At 36.0% G+C, this 19,811-nt stretch overlaps 1 pseudogene; it reads right to left on the reverse strand.

The window, feature by feature from the left end:
- Positions 1-9,518: 9,518 nt before the first annotated feature.
- LOC149845162 (DEAD-box ATP-dependent RNA helicase 41 pseudogene) lies at positions 9,519-15,293 on the reverse strand (annotated as a pseudogene).
- Positions 15,294-19,811: the final 4,518 nt, after the last annotated feature.

The following is a 19,811-nucleotide window of genomic DNA, read 5'->3' on the forward strand; positions in this document are numbered from 1 at the left end:
CAAATTGGGCAATTTTCATGATGAGATTGCCTTTTCAGAGAGAGAGAGAGTGAGAGAGAATTAGTTTACCTCTCACCTTTCATGCTTGCCGGAAGAGCCCAAGACTTATCTCCAATTTGAACGCTCTTGATTTCTCACGTGACATGCCATCATCCATAGTAGGGTGTAATTGGATCGTGTGTACCCTATTTGAATTCGTGTCCTTAACTGACTGACTTCTTAAGTACGGCTGGCTCTGCTAGGTCTCTGATCTTGGGACGATTTCTCTGTGTAGTAAATAAGAAAAAAAAAATTGACTGACTTGATTTTGATGGACTCATGGGCAATGTTACCAGTATCGGTGCGTATCGGGCAGAATTTTGATGGCTGCTGAATCAACTATTTTTTAATAAATGTAAAAAATACTATTTTTAATATTATTTTAAAAGTATTTTAATAATTTTAACATGTGTCACGATTGACATTTTTTATTATTTTTGGGCCGATACAACTGAATCGGTGGCCCAACAATTCAGGGCCGATACTGACAACATTGCTCATGGGTTCAGATTAGATTAGAAATCTAAACTCTTCTAACAAACAAGTCAGTTCTTCCCTGAGAAAAGTATAAACTCAAACTAGTTTATGTCACATCCTTCTTTATGTCTAATGCAAATGGTTTTATCCAATTGGTATTCGGAACCTGAACCTCAACCCATCCTGTTTTATACCCGACCAAACTTGAACCAACCCAATTTTTTTTCTTGAGGAGAACCCAAACCTAAATTTGACTAGTACTCAAACTGGCCTCGAGTACTGTTCTTTTAATTTCTAAATTTTGGTATGATTTAGAATAGTGACTTTTGTAAGCCTTTGAATTGACAACCGTCTATAGTAGCTTTTGTTGATATATAATCCAGTCAAAGATTAAAATTTGACCCAATTAAAAAATGAATCCTTGTAAAACTCTGTCAGTTTATAACCAAACCCATTAACCCATACAGATCTCTCTCTCAGGTTTCCAATGATCACAGGTTTGGCGACCATGATGGGATTTGTCTTCAACTAGTCAAATTAATGCATTTGCCTTGTCTAAATTTGTTTGAGTCATTATTCTACAAATGCCAGTTTCATTTTCATGCAAAACTTAGGAGCCAAGACTCTGACCCAGCTGACATAATGCATATAAGATTAAATATGGTTTGGTAGGACCATATTGAGAAGATTTATACATGCTCACTTAGAATTAGGTTTGAAGTACAACTCTCCTCAATCTAGGGCTTGAATACAATTAATGTATGCAAGTCTGTGCTTCTTTATGAATTTCAAAATTCTATCTCTTTAGGACTCTGCATTAGAGTCATCTGATTTCTTGCATGCTTGAATCATATTTTCAAAACATCTCCACCTATATTGTCTCGATTTTTACGTTATTGGGATGTCTCACTGAACCATAGCTCGAGAAAGAGCCTCACAACTGAATCACTTATTTGGGTTATACCCCCTGCCACGTACTAATGGCCATAGTTCAAATTATATCGGCAGACATTCAAGGATATTGGAAAACTATTACCTTAAAACCAGAGAGAATTTTTATGCCACGTACTTCGAGCTTTGGCTTGAATATATCGACATATCTTGATTGGATTTAGATGATCTAAACCTTAGAGTTAGGATTAAGGTCCTACAAGCTCTTTCAAAATTTGCATATTAGAGTCAGCTTCTAGGGAGTGCTATTCTGTGCATCATTTTTTGTATAGTTTTGCTTGCTAATGTAGATGTTATCTTGTAACTCTCATTTATTTCTAATATTTCTTTCTATTTTCATAAACCCAGGATATTTTTTCAAAATTTTCCTCTATTTTTTGAAAATCCAGGTGTATATTTCTCTCTTCGTTCATTTCTTTAGATCAATTTTCTCTAAACCCTGGAAATCTTTTTCTAAAAATTTTTCTTTGTTTTCTAAAATCCATATGATTTTCTTTCTTTTCTTCATTCCTTTAGGATCTCAATTTTTCAACCTTACTTTGATCCTGCCTGCTATTTTTCTCAAAAATCATGTATTTTTCTTGGATTTTTCAATCTCTATATTTCAATCCTATTTTCAAATCTCTTTAACTTATCTTCTTCGCATTTTCCAATAAATCCCCTGATCATTTCAGCGAAAAATTGTCAGCTCGAATCTTTTATTTTCTTACTCATTATTTTGTCATGGTTGGCGACCCCACTTGGGTAACAAGCCATGTTTTAGTTGTTTACTCCCTTTACGGAAGCAATAACGCAATTGTCATGACTTTCATGATGACCCAATCCCCGGTAATGGGATATCCTTTCCAAATTATCAACCTGATTCTCAAATATCTCCTTTATTATCTCTCTTTTATTTAAAATTTCCTCATTCTAAATCACCCCCTTTATTCTACAGAGGAAGCATTGACATTGTGATCTGGAAGGAATACAGTACGGTGGTACAGAAGAAATGGACTCTCCAAGATTGACCAAAGGTCAAGATCAGACAGACGACAATGACATTGATCCCGCCATGTACGGTTTATTTCAAAAGATGATGATCAAGATGCAATCAGACCTAGCCAAGGCAGGTTCAGGAAAGAAACCATGTAAGAAGAAATTCAAGGGAAATTTCATGAAAGAACCTGTCAAAGTTACCAAGAAAAGGGTTCAGCTTGACAATAGTTCAGAAGGGACAAATTCAACATAAGAAAACTATGAAGAAGTGCAGCCTGCGTTTTTCCAAAACCCCCTATATCAACCCCAAAAAATTGGGATTCGAGCCCTACTGTTTAGCCTCGTCTGGATTTTCTTTGAAATTAGACCAACTTGTTTGAGTGATTTCTCCTTAACCAGAGGATCTTTCAAATCTGTAAAAAGAGAAATCTCCAGCATTGAGTCTAGTTTTTTCATGTAAATTTTTATCAATTTCTATGATGTTTTGATATCTATTTTTTTTTCCAAAAATCGCAATAATATTTTACTGTATCACTTTTGTAGTCTAATTTTTAGCTCATTTTGTTTCAATGATTTCTCTCTAATGAGAGATCATTTTTCAGATCTATAAAAAAGATCCTCTCCATCTTCATGTTTAATTTGTTAATGTAAAAATTTTTTTATTTGTATGAAATATTTGTATTTATTTTGTATTTCAAGTCAAAACTTTGTCTGTTTGTAATTACAGGCCTTATTTCGACTTAAAACCAACTTGGTGCATTCATATATCCCTAATAGGAGATCATTTTTTATATCTGTAAAAGGAGTTTTCTCCTTATAATGTCTCGTTTATTCATGTTAATTTTCATAAATTTTCATTAAGTTTTCATCTGTCATTCGGATAAAAAATTAGAAACCTGTTGAAATTTCTTTCACAGGCTTTTACAGATTTTTGATAAACTTGATCAGATGAGATCTCCCTTATGGGAGATCATTTTCTAGATCTGTAAATTAAAATTTTTTTCTTTACATGTTTAGTTTATCTCCATAAATTTTTAGAAAATTCTAAAAAGTTTTCATATTCAATTTTGAGCAAAAGTCAGAATACTATCATTTTTCCCTTTTAAGCATTTCTCAAGCTTCATTTCAACTTGTTTTGATGTGTTCTCTTTAATGAAAATTCATTTTTGAAATCCGTAAAAAGAGTTTTCTTTTATTTTAGTTCTAGTTTATCCACATAAAATTTCATAATTTTTTGACATGCTTATGAATTTTTCCTATATTTTCTGGGGCATAAATAGGCAAATCTTAGATTTTTCTTTAATTTTTCAATAATTGAAGAAAATTCATAAATGACTACATTTATTTCTAACATGTTTGTTCATTTTGCAAGATTTTTTTTCTTTTCTTTTCAATTAATGTAATTCATTCAAGTGTTGTAATAATACATTAATGAGAAAATTTACTTTATCCTTTGTTTAGAATGAATGAGCATCTTAATTTAATTTTCTTTATTTTAATTTGTTGAATATTTTTTTATTTCTTAAAAACACTGTGGAAACACGAATGACACGTGCATCATTTAATAAAGGATAAATAATGTTAAGTAAAGTTCATATCCACGGCCATAGTCGGGATATAAATAATACTTAAAATTGTTATTCTTTGTTAAAATATAATTCATTTTAAAAGATCATCATATTTCAAAATACATTTTTTTCCTTTATTAGAATCTAAAATAAAGATTAAATCAAAGTATATACGTGGCCATAATCATAAATATACAAAAATTTAATCTTGTTTTAATTCTATAAAGGCACAAAAAATTATTTCATTCTTTATTGAAATTTAGATAAAGATTAAAATTAGAATATATTTGTAACCATAGTCATGAATATATTAAAGTTTCAATCTTGTTTTAATTCTATTAAAGAATAAAGTTTGATTTTAATTCCAATTTCAAATAAATTCTTTTAAATACGTTCATCATTTAAGATAGAATTTCGTCATTCTTTTTCAAAAATTATTATTTAAGTTATTTTTGAATTTCCAAGTGATTTTCAAAATAATTTTAATTTCTTAATTCAAATGTCTATTTTTAATTTCCAATTTTCAATTCTTATTTCCAATTCTAATTTTCCATTTTCAAATTTCTAAAATTAAACTTTGAATTTCATTTTCAATTCCATGTTTTAATTTCAATTTTCAAATATTGATTTTATTTTCTATTTTCAAACTTTTACTTTGAATTTCATTCCAATTTCACATATTGAATTCTAATCTTTATTTTAAGTTTTAAATTCTATTTTTATTTTCAAATCCAAATTCGAATTTTCCATCCAAAAACTTCAATTCTTAGCTTGGAATTTCATTTCAATTCTTAATTTCATTCCAAAGCGAATTTTAAGTTTCCTTTTTTTTTAAAGCTTCAAAATTCTAAAATTTCAAATGTAATTCTAAGCTTGATTTCTAAATTCAATTCTCAATTTAGAAATCAAACTTGGAATTTTGATTTTCTATCTTAAACTCAATTTAGATCTCAAATTTTAAGACTTAACTTTGAATCCATTTCAAAATCACTTGGAAGATTCAGACTTTTAAAAAAATATTTTTCAAAAGAATATACATTCTCTAATTCAAAATCATAGCACAAGTCTGATTCAATGTGCATTTAGAACTTAGAATAATTTCTTAAACAAATTTAGGCAAGTCAAAGGCATAAATTTGATCATTGGTTCAATTACCCCTAGTAAAGGCGCCATGAACTATAGAACCTCGTACCGATGAGCGAATCTCGTCTCTTTATTTTTCCGTAAATTTCAAAACGGAGGCGAGTAATTTTAAAACATCTTTATAAAAGGTCAAGTGAGACCTTGTAAGAGTTTTTCTCTTTTTCTCTTAAAAATGAACAAAAGAAAAAAAAATTGCAACGACCACATGTTTGGTGCTTAATGATACTTGCTTAATAAGCTTTTAGGCCTTTTCATTTTATTTTTAAATTCTATCATACAAATGTGATCTATGTACTTGATTTTATAGGGACCAGCTCTTGAAGTGTTCGATTCCAACACATGGTGGATTTTTATAATGTTAAAAAAATCAAAGGTCCAAAATATGTATAAATTTTTGAGGCTCCAAATATCATTTTTTTCATTGAAAACACATGATCCAGGTGTTATTTTCTTGTAAATCAATCATGCCCAACACATTTATGAGGTCAGAATTGCAAAAAAAATGCCAAAAGAGAAAAAACCCCATTAAGCAGGTATCATTACTCATATTTCATTAAGCACCTGTACAATTCTTTCTCTCTCTCTCTCTCTCTTTTATATATATATATATAAAAGAGAGAGAGAGAGAGAGAGAGAGAGAGAGAATTGCAAGACACCCTACACCTCATATTCATGACCTCTTCTGACATTTTTTTCTATATCTCCACCATGCCCGCCCTTCTCTTTAAATTGCAAGACACCCTACACCTCATATTCATGACCTCAAGATTTGTTGGTTTGATTATCCGAGTATGATCGCCCTGTCATTGTTGATTTCTCATTACTTTGGTTGGTATGCATCACCATCCAGAGGCGATGTGCTCCGGATGGATTATCATCTCCTTCAAAATGGTCATTTTCACATGAAAATGGCCAATTTCCTACTGAGAAAGCATGCCCTAAGTTTGAGTCTTGAGGTAACATTTTGTTAGATGCCTAATAAGTTGCAAATTTTAGGTTTTAGAATTTTTTTTTTTTGGAAAAAAAGAAAAAGATCAAGGGTTCACAGGGCATCCATGATACGCATGAATATACCAATTTGAAAGCTGGCTATGCATGATACCTTTGAATTCCAATTGTAATTGCTCTCTCCAACGAGTGCTCTCACAAGAATGAAATGTCCACTTTATCTCATATGCCCAATTTAAAGTTTCAACTCTCCAGTTGTGATGCTAACCAAAGTTTCATAATGGTGTGCCTCCTTAAATCTTTCCCTGATACTTCCTACACCTCTTATTTTGACCAAATTACCACATCAAGATGATCATTGATCAAACTTGGTGGTCCATTAATTTACTTGGTAACAGTAGCTCTTTGCAAAGGCCATCTCTCTCTGGATTAGAATTTTGACTCGTGCAAATCTTGAGCCAAGAGGCTCAACAAAAGCTAATAATAATAAAAATAAAAATAAAAATAAATAATCATAGTAATAATATTATTATTATTATTACTAATGGTGGGTCATAGAGGCCCCTATTGTCTCTGTTTAGGCCTGGTCCCCCCATCAGACCTGGCCTAAACTCTAGGTCCAAATTGGGCGAAGGTGGGGCTGGGTTGGCTTGGCCCAGCAGGCCGTTTGAACGTGTCACCCTATCCTTAACGTACATGCATGCACATGTCTTGTAATTCTTGATAGCAAATTCCTTCAATGCATAGAGTAATATGGAGGGTCCACGTAACTCCAGCTTGCTTATTAGGGAAATAAAAAAATGAGTCAAAGGTCTATACTAAGCTAAGACAACCATATGTAACAAATAGTTCCACTTTTCCTATTGGACTGACCGTTGGATGACAAAAAGCAGAGTTGGGGATCTTGGAGAACATTACAACTGTAAAGATAGGTATCATGATTGGTAGAATCTTACCAACTTTCTTTGCATGTAGTTATGTGCTTTCATGTCAATCAAAAGGGGCTTATTACCAGTTTGTTTAGAGAGAAAGAGAGCTAGTTACCAACCAACTTGTAATGTGAAAGTGAATCCTTTGAGATATTGAAATCACATGAAAACATGACTTTAGGGCATTTATAGACGGTGAAGAACTTCACGGCTGACTCTTATCACATTGCCACGAGTAATATGTAGGGACTCATTGTTTGGATTCGGGTTGGATACCCAACCGATTTGAAAACTTTTATAGTTTGATTTTGTAGAAGAGACAGCATGGATATTTGGTTTCGTGTTTGTTAGGCAGATTTGCATCCGAGTCCGCATCCTAATCCGATGAATGATCTGAATTTGATTACATATAAAGACTGTCTGGTTAGGTAGTCGGATCTGGGTTTGGTATTGCCTTTCTCTGAGTCAGTCTAAATCAAATTAAGCAAGATCAGGTTGGATTCGGTAATGCTTAAATCCAAACTGAACCTAACCCATTTGCATCCCTATCAATATGTGACGGCAATAGAGCACCTTTCATGAAATGGCATGATGTATCTCTACAGTTGTAGAGTTATACCACTTCTAAGGTTTGTTCTTTCGATACAAACTTCCAAGCAACTCAGCAATAAAAGTTATACACTGAGAAGGCAAGAAAATGAAATTTATTCTACCAATTTGATTGGGTCCAGAGCACAAGTGCACTTATCAACCCAAGAAACGTCAAAGCTTGACCCAAAGTACCAACCTCTTGACACCCGAACCAGTTGGCTGACTGAACTGATCTTGACAAGCTAAGTAGAACTTTTCTTGATTGCAATTCAGCTGATCCTTCATCCTTTTCTTGGCTAGGCAAGCTTAGAAAGGCCTCCTGATGAACCCCTATGGCAAACAACCGGGTTCATATTTAGCTCAAAGACCATCAATTCGATAAAAAGGGAAAATAGGCCATATTTTTAGTTCAATCATAATACCAGTAAGGCTTTATTTGGGAGCCGATGATGATAGAGGAGATAGAAATTTATTGAAGAGCCCAAGATGATAGAGGAGATAGAGATTTAATGAGGTTTAATTAATACCTCCTATACAATCTACCCCCACAGGTGTTTGGGTACCCGAATTTGGGAGATGAGAACGTTGCTGAGAGCGGAGATGAACCATTTTCAACCATGTAGTTGACAGTCCCATACAGAGCCTAAAAGACTTTAAAAGCTTTTGTTTTCAATAGGCACCACCTGCTTTTACCAATCAACTAAAACATATTCTTTTACTAAACCATGGGATATATATCACACACAAAAATTAAGAAAATGTTGGAAAATGGTGGTTTGTTTTAGAAGAGACTATAATAATTAGCATAACTAATACTTTTTGTATATACATGGGAAAAGTGGTTGCCAACCTACCCTGAGCGAACAGTGTTTTCCAGTTGTTTCCTGCAGATGTGTTCAGCATGGTCGATTTGATAGAAAATCAATACTTGAATCATGTTTTTTCGATAAAAAATATAAACTTTTAGACTTGAATATTTATGAAAATCTTGGACCATTGATTATAAAACCTTATAAAAGCTTACCTGCCTAATGGAATCAGACTATCCAAGGGTCGATTCTTATAAAATCAGGCATGTAGATCATATGTATGGTCAGATTTAAGAAGATGAAAAAAAAAACATCAAAAGCTTGACAAGCTGGCAGTAGGCCAGAAAAGTACTAGGCAGCTACCACCAACTCTACATATATGTATTTAATTTATCTATGTAAGTAATGTTCAGTCTGTTTAGTTATCTGAAGGCAATCTTGATCCTTTCTCCCATGAAGTATGCACAATTACTCTTACCACAAGGTATTCCCACCTTTTACACGCATGGTTGTTTGTTCCTGAAGGTTACTTCCCATTCATACAAATGTTATTTCAAGAAAGTGGAGAACTGGTGCAAAAATAGTCCCGAGGCTGTATCTTTCTGCAACTATAAAATAGATTTCAACCACCATAGCAGTCTTGTGCAGCCTGCATAATTGGAAACGAAAACGGAACCATCAACAACTGTCTCCCTTCTCCCAGGTAAATACTGGGCATTCCATATCCAGAAGCCAACACCAATAGCCTATTGGGGATTAAGCATTGAGCAATGCAGTTTCTCAACCTCCAACAGTCCTTTTCTGTTACATGACCAGATCATGAAAGGATGGTGTGGCAGGAACCGAGCTTGAACATCCCAACCCTCTACAATGAATTGGATAACCAGTAGGCAGAAGCGTTCCCAATAGAAGGTTAACATTCACCCAGAGGTTGCCCGAGTTGAACTGCAAATCTCACAATTCAGGAGATGCAGCAGTGACCCTCGGGGACTACTCAAGTTCAGATGCAAATCATCCAACTCAGGAGATGTAGTGACCCTTCATCTTTCTTGGGCTCAGGACCCACAAAATCTGTACTTGGCATTTCAGGAAGCAAATTTTTGCTTCTTCTGTTGATGGCCAACAACATGAAAACCTTGGGAGTACGGAGAATTTATGAGCTCCCTAGGTATGGCAGCACCTGAAGATTTCAGAACCTTAATGAATTCCTTAAACAAATTTTTGTTCTCCTCATTGATGAAGATAATGGTTGTTCCTTCGACACCCAATTTGGAAGCTCTACCAATCTGATGCACGTATTCCTGTATTGAGTTGGGCATGTCGAAGATTATCACTTGTCTTACTTTTAGCAGATCAATCCCGCGTCCTAACACCCCTGTGGCGACAAGTACAAGAATCTCTCCCATCAGAAACAATTTTAGGCTCTCTCTTCTCTCATTCATTGTCCTGTCCCCATGTACTGCAACAACTCTTATCCCAATCATGACAGTAATGGCCTCACACAGAAGATTGGCTCCCATTTTAGAGTCCACAAAGACCACAACTGGTGGTTTGAAATGCTGCTTGCTTGTCAATACATCAAACAACTTCTGCTTCTTATGCTTAGATCCCACCCAAATGACAATTTGCTTGACTGCTTCAGTAGGCTTGCCAGGTACCCCAGCAGAGATGACGAACAAATCTTTAGGCATCGACCCTAGCATCTTCTCAATATCTCGGGGAATTGTAGCAGAGAACATCATCATCTGAGGTTGAGTTAGTGCATGAATTATCTGAATCACCTGATCACGAAACCCTCTCTGAAGCATGAAATCCACCTCATCCAAAACCAAGACACCTACTTCATCCAGTTCAACATCTTGCTTGGTTAGAAGATCGACCAGGCGACCAGGAGTAGCAATAATCAATTCCACACCTTGCTGGATCCTATAGATTTGTCCAGCCATGGGATCGCCACCCACAACCAATGATGTCTTGAATGGGAGACCCTTTCCAAGGACCTTGGCTTGCTCCTCAACTTGTGAGCACAACTCCCTTGTCAGTGCTAAGACAATTGCTAGTTGTTTCTTCTTTTCAGAGGAGTGCTCAAAATGAAATTTGGCGCAGCGGGAGATAAGAGGTACCAGGAAGGAGGCAGTTTTCCCTGATCCAGTTTCAGCTAAAACATACTCATCAAAGCAGCAGGAATTGCCTGCATCTGAATTGGTGTGGGTATCACATATCCTGCTGCTTCTAGGTTGCTCTGGAGCTTCCGTGGAAGTTCACGAATGGAGAATGACAAAATTGGTGGTGGAACACAATCTCCCTTAACACATGTCAATTTTGTACCTCAGAGATTCAATCTGGGTACCATTAAGGCATGTAGAATCTGGCCCAGTATCATTTATGTAAAAGCATTCAAGTGTAGGGACTTTTACAGGACGAGCCTTAAGCTCAGGTGGCTTGTGAGAGTTGGAATGGTGGCTGGCAAGAAGAACTTGTTTACACTCTATGCTGCAAATATCCTCTTCTGTTGCATCACAAATGTATTCACCATAACATCCACATATAACACATCGAGGCTCCCCTGGCAAGGCTTCTCTCTGATCCCAGCACTTTGTCTTCACTGGACTTTCTGCATCATATAAGAAAACATAATGGAGTGAACTTATACCAACACAAAACAAAAACTAATGCTACCCCATCACCTCACTAAGAATCTGAACATTAACAATTTTAAATGATCTTTTGAGAATATGATAGGCTACACCAACACCGACCAATCACACAAGGTGCAATTAAATTTCTTTTCCTTCATCTATTTAAAAGCCTGATTAGGAAACACAAACACCAGCTTCAATATTTCCAAGATATAAAATTCATTACCCATTTTACTAAAATTGCTTCCCTTTTTATATTACCATTCGCATTGGTCAGATTGCATTTGTCACTTAAAATTATTTTCAGCAAGAATAATGTGATCGACAAAGATTATTGTGAATATAAAAAAGAAAAATTCTCCTCAGAGATCACGAAATGACAAATCAAGCACCTAAAAATGTAATAAGTGAATCGCTCAATATTATCAAATTGCACATTGTAATTTGCACTACAGTATACAGGTAATTCAACAATGCTATATATACCTTTAGGAGAGATGCCATAGTATCTACTATCTATAAACTCTTACCTGAACCCCCATTGCTGGTAGTGGCTTCAATAGTTTGTTTGGACTGGGTATCACTACCCTTTCATTCCAGCATGACCTAAATCAAAACAACCAAAGAAAAGATTGAAACCCCACAGAAAATCTACTAAATCACTGGATAAAATTAGGCCTAACGACGTTTTCAGAAAATACTTAAAAATATGTTGTCCTTCCTACCCAAATCGGTAATCCAAACAAAAATATGAAGACTCACATTCTACTGATAAAAAACCTTTTAAATACTCAATCACAAAATGTGTCAAAGAGGATATATTTAAGGTACCAAAAGAAATACCGGCTTGAAAAAAAACTAAAAGCCAATTCTGTTATGCAAAATCTATGCGTTTGGTGGCAGAATTTTAAAGCAGCCTTGAGTTCCAAGAATCTTAGTGTGCTGTAGAAATCTGGATCCTTAGCATCCTCTGTTGCAGTGTTTGTTTTGCTGCAACCTCAACATCTTTGGGATTCTTAGAATCTATTCTTTAGTAGTGCCTTTACAATTCCGAGATTCTAAAGGGCAATAGAAGAGCAAGGACCCTCGATGGCATGCTGAAACCCTAAAACACATCCAATCTTCCCGGTTTCGCTTTCTAATGGTCCCCTCTCATACATCATTGATGACATCCCAAACCCTAGAATTCTCACCTCCTATGCACTGCCAATCCCATCCCTGTGTCACATGAACACTCCAACTTATCCACGTGTCCTGTCCCATTTACACCCTATTCTTAATGGAAAACTTACACAACAATGGTGTGTTCTGTGTCCTTTTTCCCATGTTCATCCAATTCCACACATACCCACATGCAGAGAGAGAGAGAGAGAGGCGAAACAGGATTTCAACCAGAGAAAGGGTCAACAGAGTTGAACCCAAAGAGAACAAAAGTAGAAAAATAAAAACAAAACAGAAACAAGCAGGAGCCAAACAAGCGAAAAAAGCGACTCACGTAGGAACCGCAAAACCAATAAAATCTGGAGGAAGCAGAGTGACAACAGGAGGAAACGTTAGATCTAGAAGATGAATACGCAGAATAAACGTCCACTAGGATTTTATGAGCAAGATGATTAATGTCGGCCGAAGATTCCTGAAAAAGGCATCGTTGCGCACCATCCAAACGAACCACCAAGTGGTAAACAACCACGACCTCCAAATTAACCACCACCGCTTATTGCGCCGAATGCAGACCATGCCCAAGATGAGGTCTAGCGCAAAGGACTCCTCCGTAACCAGGACCTCCGGGTGCCTCCAAGTCCTACGAAAGATCTCCACAAAGGTAGGGCAAGACCAGAAGAGGTGGAACGAGGATTCTTCAGCAACATGACAAAGCACACATCAACTCGAAAGTTGGAAGCCCCACCTCTTTAAGGTAGAGTGAGTTTGGACCTTATCGTGCAAGATTAACCAAGCCAGGACCCGAGAACGGGGTGAAGGACCCTTCGCCCAGAATGCAAATTCGGGCAACCAGGTCGCCCCCAGGGGAAGCAACGATCTATAGACTTTGCTGGTCAGGAACTTCCTGGTAGGAGCAATAGCCTAATGCACCCAGTTACCAATATCGATGGGATTCTCAAAATTGTCGCTAAAGAAAGCTAAAGCCGACAACCAAGACTTACGCAGATGAGAAAATACTCCACGTCGTGAGCGTAGGAAAACCAGGAGAGAAAGAGGCTCATACTTAGAGAGAAGAAAAGTAGCACAAGGATTATCCGGTTGATGAGCAAGCCAGCATTGCTTAGAGACCAAGGCAATACTCCTGAGTCTGGGTGCAGGAACACCTAAACCGGCCATAGAACGTGGCAAGACCACCGAACGCCAGCCAACCAGGTGGCACTTACCCTTGAGATGACACTCAGACCAAAGGAATCCTGCCAGCAGACTTGTCAATTGCTTCTCCACACCCACAATTATCAGAAACATGGACATAAAGAATTCCGAAATAGTCGAGAGAACGTGCTTCACTAAAGTTAGGCGGCTAGCATACAAGAGATAAAAAGCTTGCCATGAGAGTAATTTGCGCTTAACTTTAAGAAGCGTTAGAGCCCAAGCCACAGAATAAAGGCGCTTAACTTGTAACGGCAAACCCAAATACAATATAGGCAGCTCAGATATAACACAATTAAAAATCTTCATCCTAGCAACTAACATAGAGGACTGGACGTGGAACATAGAAAGAGAACACTTTTGCTCACTGAGAGAAAGGCCGAAAAGAGAGAAAAAAGTGAAGAATGAGCTTGAACCGAAAGATTCTGCGGAACACTAGCACGACCGAAAATGGTCATATCATCAGCATAAATAAGAGCAGGGACTTTTACAGGACGAGCTTTAAGCTCAGGTGGCTTGTGAGAGTTGGAATGGTGTCTGGCAAGAAGAACTTGTTTACACTCTATGTTGCAAATATCCTCTTCTGTTGCATCACAAATGTATTCACCATAACGTCCACATATAACACATCGAGGCTCCCCTGGCAAGGCTTCTCTCTGATCCCAGCACTTTGTCTTCACTGGACTTTCTGCATCATATAAGAAAACATAATGGAGTGAACTTATACCAACACAAAACAAAAACTAATGCTACCCCATCACCTCACTAAGAATCTGAACATTAACAATTTTAAATGATCTTTTGAGAATATGATAGGCTACACCAACACCGACCAATCACACAAGGTGCAATTAAATTTCTTTTCCTTCATCTATTTAAAAGCCTGATATAAAATTCATTACCCATTTTACTAAAAATGCTTCCCTTTATATTACCATTCGCATTGGTCAGATTGCATTAGTCACTTAAAATTATTTACAGCAAGAATAATGTGATCGACAAAGATTATTGTGAATATAAAAAAGAAAAAGTTCTCAGATATCACGAAATGACAAATCAAGCACCTAAAAATGTAATAAGTGAATCGCTCAATATTATCAAAATGCACATTGTAGTTTGCACTACAGTATACAGGTAATTCATCAATCCTATATATACCTAAAGGAGAGATGCCATAGTATCTACTATCTATAAACTCTTACATGAATCCCCATTGCTGGTAGTGGCTTCAATAGTTTGTTCGTACTGGGTATCACTACTTTTTCCTTCCACCATGACCTAAATCAAAACAACCAAAGAAAAGATTGAAACCCCACAGAAAATCCACTAAATCACTGGAGAAAATTAGGCCTAAAAGACGTTTTCAGAAAATACTTAAAAATATGTTGTCCTTCCTACCCAAATCGGTAATCCAAACAAAAATGTGGACTCACATTCTAACAACAACAACAACAATCAACAACAACTACGCCTTCATCTCAAAACAATTGGGGTCGGCGATATGAACCAAAAAAGAAAATCATTCTGGGTCTTCCATATGAATCCTTCTCCTCTAATCATTTCTATCCAATGCCATGTCCTCGGTGAGGTTCAAAGCATTCATACCTTTCCTATCACCTCCATCCATGTCTTCCTAAGCCTACCCCGACCTCTTTTAACTAATAAATTTTCCCATTTCTCCATCCTTCTAACTGAAGCATCATTAGGCCTTCGCCGAATATGTCCAAACCACTGTAAACGATTCTCTCTCATCTTATTTTCAATGGGTGAAACGCCTACCTTCTTACGTATCTCCTCGTTTTGAATCTTATCTTTTATTGTATTTCCATACATCCATCTCAGCATACGCATCTCACTTGAATATGATGTATCTTGGCAGCCCAACATTATGTACCATATAGTAAAGCGGTGTGATCATCGCAAAATTTTTCCTCTCGTGATATTCTCTCTTTTCCTTTTCTTTTCCTTTCCAACCTCTTATTTTCCTCCTTTTTGAAGGGAGAAAGATAAAAGACGGAAAGAAAAGAGAAAAGAAAGAAGAGAAGAGAAGAAGAATCCTTTTGCGGGTCTCACTTGACCTGAATTTTGAAAAATTTTGAAATAACTCGCCTCCGTTTTTGAAATATTTGCGGGAAAACTGGGAGACGGGATCCGCTCGTCGGTACGAGGTTCGACCGTTCCTGGCGCCTTTACCAGGGGTAATCGAACCAAGGATCGAATTTATGCCTTTTGCTTTGCAAAGAATTTATCTAAGTATTTATCTTAAGTCTAAATGCACAATGAATCATGCTTGTGCAAATGCAAAGATGTATGCTCTTTTTGAAAATGTTTTGAAGAATTCTCAAGTGAATCTGATAAAGTGAAGAAATGTTTTCTAACTTAGAACTTAAGATTAAAGTTCTAAGTTTTTAGAATGATCAAGAGCTAGGGAAAAATAGATCTGGATTTGGAAAATGATTTTGAAGTTTTGAGATAGAAGAAGAAGAAAGGAATTTTCAAAGTCATAAATGGACTTTGAATCAGAATAGAAAATGAAATTGAATCAGAAGGAAAGATAGAATTGAGAAATTTGAAAAAATTGAGAAATGAAATTGATTTAAAGTTGGAACTTCAAGATGAAATCTGAGTCCAAAATCTGAATAGGGTTCAAAGTTGAATTTTGAATCTAGGATCTGAAATGAGAACTTGATTTAAAATCTGGAATGAAATGGAATTGGTTTTGGAATTAAAGTGGGATTTGGATTTGGAATTTTGAAGGGAATTGGATTTAAGATTTGGAATCCAAGATGGTATTTGGATCTGAAATCTGAGATCCAAGATAGGGTTGGACTCTGGATCCTAAGATGGAATTGGATCTGAAGTCTGAGATCCAAAATAGAATTGGATTCTGGATCCTAGAATGGATTCGGATCTGAAGTCTGAGATCTAATGTAGGATTGGGTTCTGGATCCTAGAATGGATTTGGATCTGAAGTCTAAGATCCAAAGGGGAATTGGATTCTGGATCCTAAGAATTGGAATTTGGATCTGAATCTGAGATCCAATGTAGAATGGGGATCTAGATCCTAAGAATTAGAATTTGGATCTATAATCTGAGATCCAAAGGTAGAATTGGTTTTGGATCCTAAGGTGAATTTGGATCTGAAGTTTGAGATCCAAGGTGAATTGGGTTCTGGATCCTAGAATGGATTTTGGGTCTGTAATCTGAGATCCAAGGTGAATTGGGTTCTGGATCCTAGAATGGATTTTTGGATCTGTAATCTGAGATCCAAAGTGAAGTTGGAAATCTGGATCTAAGCTGAGATTAACTTTGGATTTTGGGTTTTGAAAGTCCAAATGGGACTTTAGAAGATGGATCTGGGTTTTGAAAACCCAGATTGAACTTGAGAAGGTTTTGGATTTTGAGATTCAAAGTCAATCTCAACTTTGATTTAAAACTTGAAGAAAATTGGATTTTGAATCAGAAGATGAATTAGAAACTTCAAAGTTAAATTGAACTTTGAAATTGAATTTTGAATTGAGTTGGAAATTTGAAGTTTGTATATAAAATGATTTTGGAGTTTCAAAGTCAATTTGGACTTTGAAATTGAAATTTTGAATCTTAAAATGAGATAGAATTGGATTTGAATAAGATCTGATGAAGAAGAAGAAATACTTGGGATTTTGAAAAAAGAAGTTTTGAAAATATGATGCAATTCTATCCTATATGATGAATGAATTTGAATAAGTTGAAAGTGGATTTGAAAATCATATTTCATTCTTTAAATGAATTTAAATAAGACTAATGATATAATACACCCCTGACTATGGTCATTGAATGTATTATATAATAGTCATATCTAAATTCAAATGAAGGATAAAATATCTTTTTGGTGCTTTTATAGAATTTAAAATGAAATCAACCCTCAATATACCCTGACTATGGCCATTGGTATATATTTTGAGTTAATTTTAAGTTAAATTCTGATAAAAAGAGAAAATGTTTATGGAAAATATGATGAATTTTGAAAAATGGATCCAGTGTGGATACAATGTTATTTTGTGAAAGATAGAAATGCTAAGTTTTGTCCACACCCTGACTATGGCCATTGATGTGGATCATCAACTTATGATCAATTACCTCTTACGAAATGGTGCACGTGCCATTCGTGTTGCCATTTGTGAGAATTTGATAAATAAAGGAAAAAATGCATGAAAACAAGCAATTCATGATATTTACAATGCTCATTCATTCTATCTAAACAGGAAATGTAGAGTTTTTCATTAAGGTCTAGCTTATTACATCATTAACTGGAAATTGAAATCTTAATTCAATAAGAAAGATAGCCTTTTTTTTTCATATATCTCCTGCAAAATGTAAGTTAGTAGAAGGCAAATAGAAAAGCGAACATGTAAGAAGAAACATCATATTGGAATCAGCATGCATATGGTTATACTGAATGAGTATATAGATGTTTAGAGTGAATGTGCATAATATATCCTATATTGCCTATATGGAGTAGGAAAAGGGTTTTTGTATCTAACGAATACATTTAGCTGGGAATAACACCTATGCTAGTTAAAGAACATATATTATATCTAAACTAAGCATGGAAAATGTAGGTCATGTACATAGCTAAAATAAGAACAGCTTAGTGCAGTAGGTAGTGAAATAAGATGAAGTGGTAGGTAAGTAAATGCAAAGATGGTGATATAGTGGAAGATATGAATGTGCAGTAGCAAAGTGAATGCAACTGGCAGCAGTGATGTGCAATAGTGTGGCTATATAGGAGGGGCTGCTGTGCAAACAACAAATTTGCCATAGATATTCTTGTGAGCATTACTGTGAACATCACAGCTGGTAAGGGTTCTGCTGCTACATGGTACGGCAGTGAAGATGGAAGTAAAATGCCGTTGACAGAATGCCTTCAATGCTACAGCAAGTAGCACTGTAACAGTGAGGTAAAGGGTTGCATGGCCTATGTTGAATAGGCTTCAAATGATGAAGATGACATACTGTAAGCATAGTAGTGGTAGGATATTATGACCCCTAATGCTATATGACAAAAAGATAAAATGTTATGAAGAGAAGGTGCTAAAGAATCAAAATGAAAGATAACAAAAATACAACCAATATAATTCCTGTATGCTGAAAATAGGGTGTAGGTGCTGGATAAAGAAAAGGGAGATGCTATGGTGACAGCCATGCGGTGAATGGTGGTGACATGGTGGAAACAGTGATGCTGTTGTGCACTGGCAGGTGGAGTGGTGTTGGTAGCTAAAAAAAAAAAAAAATTCACTATGGAGGTGGCAGCAAAATGATATGCTGCTCACGTGTATGCAGCAGGTAAGTGTACTCAGGATGATGCTGTGGGGATAAATTACATAGGTGGAATAAGTGGGGTTGTGATAGTAGTAATATAAATGGAAAAGCACATGAGTGGGTGAAAATACCCAAAAGTAGGGACTGTGGGTGTTAGTGCCAGGAACAGGGGTCATGAAGGAATCTGAGGTATTGAGAACACAAATGCTGATGCAATGAAGATAAATGTAAATGTTTTTAAAAAAAAAAAATGTTGTCAACAAAGGTGTTGGGTTGTGAAGGTGGTGAAATAGAAAGCCAAAAACAGGAAAGTATTCACACGATCTTGTTATGAAATCGAGCGCATGCCATACCTTATGAAGCGAGTTATCATTCTAAAGAAAAGATTGAGAGAAAGTGCAGAGTTTGGAGTTTGGGCCTATCTATATAACATCTGATTTTCTTGGCGCCAGTAAGAGACCCAACGACCTACTTATCGGATCTTCTTGTTCTTGAAGCAACCCATCCTTCTTGCCTTCAGACCCTCTTCATAGAGAGCTCAACCATGAGATTCCCAGCAGGTGATATTCCACAATCACTGCTTAAACTGGATTTGGCTGGTAGGTATGTTGCATATTGGTGGACTTACTGTATAGTCTATATTTTCAAAACCCAGGCCACAGCATGGGGATATCTCATTTATTTATAACAATCCAGCATTTAATGCATTAAGGAAGTTATGACTGGTTATCACGAAGACAGATCTTGAGCATTTCTGCTGTAGTAACGCACTTAGTGAATCCAGACAACTGAAGGAAGGATCCTAAATGGAAAAGAAAAGCCATGATGGTGGAGCATACAACAATGAGATGAAATCTAGCAAGCCAAATTACCGAGGTTTCACTGTAACAGGTAATCGGACTCCAAAAAAAGTTGAGCACTCCTGAAAGAAAAGAAAAAAAAATGTGAGGAAGTGCATGGAAAATGTACTGTAATGCTGTACCTGTAAAAGAGGATTAACTAAAAGAAAATCTCATAAGATGTGAACTGTAAAAAGAAAAGAAATGAGAAGACGCATAGTCCACTCAT

This window comes from Nuphar pumila, chromosome 2, assembly GCF_984573655.1.
Source record: "Nuphar pumila chromosome 2, dmNupPumi1.hap1.1, whole genome shotgun sequence".
Taxonomy (NCBI): Eukaryota; Viridiplantae; Streptophyta; class Magnoliopsida; order Nymphaeales; family Nymphaeaceae; genus Nuphar; species Nuphar pumila.